General features: G+C 32.8%; 1 protein-coding gene across 3 annotated transcripts in view; it reads left to right on the top strand.

Annotated features, from left to right (window-relative positions):
• LOC107718583 (phospholipid phosphatase-related protein type 5-like) overlaps positions 1-4,623 on the top strand; it is a 40,046-nt gene that overhangs the window by 10,136 nt on the left and 25,287 nt on the right. The window lies entirely within an intron of this gene.

The raw sequence follows: 4,623 nt of genomic DNA, 5'->3' as shown, positions 1-4,623 counted from the left end.
GTGTGTACATTAATGAGGAAAAAAAATTAACTTAAATGATTTTAGCAAATGGCTGCAATATGACAAAGAGTGAAAAATTTAAGGGGGTCTGAATACTTTCCGTACCCACTGTATATATATATATATATATGTATGTATATGTATGAATGTATAGCAGTCATAGTGTATATGTATATATCATTTTTTCATTTTCTTGTGCTGATAACAATGAGAAAAATTGTAGAATTATATGATTCTATGATTCAGGCTGTTTAAGGAAGAAATTATTCATTTCTAAATGGGTCCAATTTCTTTCATTCTTTGTTTCTTGAAGGATGGAAAGATAATGGACTGAACTGTTTGTGCGTGTGTGTGTGTGCGCGCATGTGTTCGTGTGCACTAATGTTGCGTGTGCATCACAAACACATTACGACACTTGCCTCCGCTGTTGTTACTATGGATACCAATCAGCTGGATCTCTATCCTGAGTCTGTATTCTTTTTTTGCTATATCATTTTTAGATGCTTTCTCTCCCACACGTGTAAATATTCTCTTTGCTGCCTTCTTCAGCTTTCTTGCAGTAATATGCCCGCACATGCATTCACGCATATACAGTATTGTGCACTTGTAGCATACATATATGATTATTTGTTAAGCCACAATGATTTATTTATTTATTTATTGTGTAGCACGTTCAACTATTGCTATGACTCACTCTAGCAAGGCAAAGCAAAAGGCTGAGAATATGAAAGAAACATAACTTTACAACTTAATGAGGGAAATCTAAGCCCTGGCCCTCTCAATGCTTCTCAGAAAAATAAAGACGATCAATAAATATTATATAATAATTTATATTATTAAAAAGTGCTGCTCTTTTATCATACTACAAAGCAAACAGTGACCATGAACACAAAAAAAAGGCAAAAACAACTCTTCAAAGTCTTCAAAAGTCAAACAGTATTTTTGTTACTGTGAGCTTGTGCAAATCATTATTCACTGACTATCTTTCTCTCTGCTGTATCTCAGATATTGTATCAGTGATGATGGCAAATATAGTAAATTTTGAAATATGAAGTTGTGGCTTTTGCCTCATATTTGCCTTGTACTTCCTATAAAATCCAGTAGAGGGCACAACATTTCAGCAGGTGCTTTAATAACTTTGAAGAGAGTAAAAACTTTATTCACATCAGTTTGGTTTATATTTAAAGGGGTCATATGATGCTGCTAAAAAGAACATTATTTTGTGTATTTGGTGTAATGAAATGTGTTTACGCGGTTTAAGGTTCAAAAAACACATTATTTTCCACATACTGTACATAACTAACTTTTATAAAGAATATCTCTTTGGATTTGAGACTTTAGTCTTTGCAACTTTACAGATCTTCTTTATGCACCAAGAGCTTGTAACACTCCAAAGAGAAAGGAAAAATTTAAATCACATCATATGACCCCTTTAAATAATAAATATTCTCAACTTGAGGTGAAATCATTAATTAGTTTATCTATGGATATGAAGGTTTGTTTGTGTGTCTCTGTGGGTCTGGTTTTGCTTATGTTGTGGTAAGCAAATATCCATAAAGATAGTAAAACCTGATCTACATTAGCTACATTGGTATGAGGGAAATGGTTTAAAATGTGCTTTAAAAAGCATTAAATATTAAACAAGCAAAATTTGAAAAGTAAAGGTAATACATCTCACCATCAGTCAATTTTTTTTGTAGTGAGCGATAGCCCATCTAGTCTCTCTGGCTCCTTTGATAGCAGCATGGAGATCTACAAAGGTGCTGGAAAATGAAAGGAATAAAAATTGTTTGACACTTGAACTGGCAGGTCGCAGATGAGCATTGTGGGAGCTGTGCAGTTTGACTCAGTAGGAGGATAAAAGACTAACAGTGGGAAGGCAGAGAAAAAGTGTTGCTCTTGATGGATGAAAGAAGAGTAGAGAAGACTTGTAGAAAGGGAGGAAGAGCGGCACAACTTGGCAGCGTCCTACATGACTTGAATTTGCTGGAGTGGCTTCTCAGCGGGATAATGTTTATTTACAGCTGAGAATCTACTGCACACATGCTGAAACACAGACTAATAACAGACTGATCACACAGATCTGCACTATCCTGCATCTACGGCTGTGGACTCTTAACAAGCCGCTAATTGTGAAGCAACAACAAACCTGTTGAAACATTACCCATTTTGTGCAGTAAATGCTTGAATTCTAATTTAATTAAGACTGTTGGATCTATCTATATGATCTGATAGATAGATAGGTTTACTGATCTTAACTGGTTTAAGATGGTCTCCCAAACTTACCAAGCTGGTTTTCAGCTAGAAAAGTGTCCAAAACCAGCCCCGCCTAAAGACATTTGGAGAGCAGCTAAGACTGTATTTATTAAAGATCATATTTTTGAATCCATCCATCATCACTGAGTACAAGTATATGGTACATGGCATCCTTTGGTGCTGTTTAGTTCTGCTCATCAGGCAGAATAAAAGCCCTTAATGAGCTATGAATAAGAGGAGAGATGAGATGTCACTCAAACGGCTAGACAGCCTTCAGTGTCTGCCAGCATGAAGAGAGACAACTCTAAAAATACTCTGAAAGACTAGACTGATTTCAGGCCCAATTAGAGCTGAGACATTTGAATGACACTGAGATTGAGTCATATCCTATCTGTCTGTCTGTCTGTCTGTCCTTCATTCTCTGAGCTTAACTGAAATTTTGATTATTTTTCTGTTAACAAAGTATAGATATAAATACATATAAGAAAACAATGCAATTGTTGTTATTATTAAAAAAATAAAATTATATTTAGTTCAATAAAATGAATTTATATTAATTTTAAAATAAAAATAGTATAAATATATAAATAACATATTGTTAATGATAACAATATAAATAATAATGTAAATAAAATACTGTATATTCAAGTAAAAATGTATTACATTTTTAAAAATAATAATAATAATAAATTAAAATAAAATATTTTATTTTTAACATTTTAATATAATATTTATTTTATTTTTAGTATACAATAATAATACATTAAAATACAAATATTGTATTTTTAAAATAAAAATAGTATGAATATAAAATATTATAAATAGTAACAATATAAATTATGTAATTAAAATATATTGAAGTAAAAATTTAATTGATGAAATAAAAATAATTTGTATTAATAATAATAATAATTATTATTATTATTATATATTAAAATAAAAAAATAAAATAAAAATTGTATAAATAAAATCTAAATGTACTTCTGTCTATCTGTCTTTTTAGTTAGTCCTAAATATCAGAATTGGAAATCAAAGTCTTAGAGTTCAGGCTATAGTGCTTCCAGATCTGATATTGCATTTCACAGCCCAGCTGCACGACGCTCTTGAACCCTGAATCAGAAAGAGGTCAGAATGCCCTGGGGAGTCGTACCTTCTCAAACAGGCTATGAAACAGATCTTCGGTTCACCACGTTCTTCCCGAGATTACAGCACATCTGTCATCCTTAATTTATGACAGCGGTGAATCTTGTCCTTTAGAAGTCCCTCTCTCCGCTCTCCTCCAAACACAATCAAGCGTGTCCTCTGCAGCGCTTCTCCAAACCGTGGAGTCGCCTGTCAGCTTTGCTTACTGTGATGCTGTGGTTAATATGCCGAGGGTCTCTATTGATCTCTCTCAACTTGTTTGCTGTATGCGCCACAATATAGAAGTGCATATTACAGAACAAATATTCATATGCATCTGTGACGCATATTAATCTGTCTTCTTTTGCTCATGTCTTCCACAGCACATGCGCTCCTTATATGGGTTTGGCACAGCAGACGTACTCATACAGTCATGTCTCCAGGATACATTTTAGACTGATCTGAACTTTTATCTCCAGCTAAACTATCTAGAACTGAGTGATGACAGCATTTTGCTTGCTGTGGAGAAACATGTTGGCATATGGTTATTCCTCCTCCCCCTGCTCTCTAATTAGACTCTTTGAGTGAACACAGAGCCACAGAGTGATTCTGGCACAGTGCGTTTAATGATCGTTTCACAAACTCATGCCAAATAAAAGCAGCATGTTCCAGTGGGATACTATTTTAAAATTTGAGTTGAATATTTCCAACAAATGAATGAATGATCAGATGAGCATGTTAAACACTGTCTGTGTTCTGTGTTCACATACTCATGATATTATGGGTCTGTGTTCACATACTCATGATATTAATATGGTGAAAGAGCAAATATTGTTCACTAAATATGTACACTGCTGTTTTATAAGAAGATTTTTTTTTAAGAATTCTCTACTGCTCACCAAGGCTTTAAAAAAACAGTAATATTGTGAAATATTACAATAAAAAAAAAAAAAACTTTTTCTGTTTTAATATATTTTAAAATGTAATTTATTGCAATTTGATGCAAAGCTGAATTTCCATCAGCCATTACTTCAGTCTTTAGTGTCACATGAATCTTCAGAAATCATTCTAATATGCTAATTTGATACTAAAATAAATAAATTATTAAATTAAATTAAATCAATCAATCATTCAGTCAATCAATGTTGAAAACAGTTGTGCTGCTTAATATTTTTGAATAAAATAAGTGTTATTTTCCTAAAACAAACTCTCTCTCTCTCTCTCTCTCTCTCTCTCTATATATAT

The sequence above is a fragment of the Sinocyclocheilus rhinocerous genome, unplaced genomic scaffold (assembly GCF_001515625.1).
Source record: "Sinocyclocheilus rhinocerous isolate Xijiao unplaced genomic scaffold, SAMN03320098_v1.1 scaffold182, whole genome shotgun sequence".
NCBI lineage: Eukaryota > Metazoa > Chordata > Actinopteri > Cypriniformes > Cyprinidae > Sinocyclocheilus > Sinocyclocheilus rhinocerous.
This window is presented reverse-complemented; position numbering and strand designations above follow the sequence as displayed.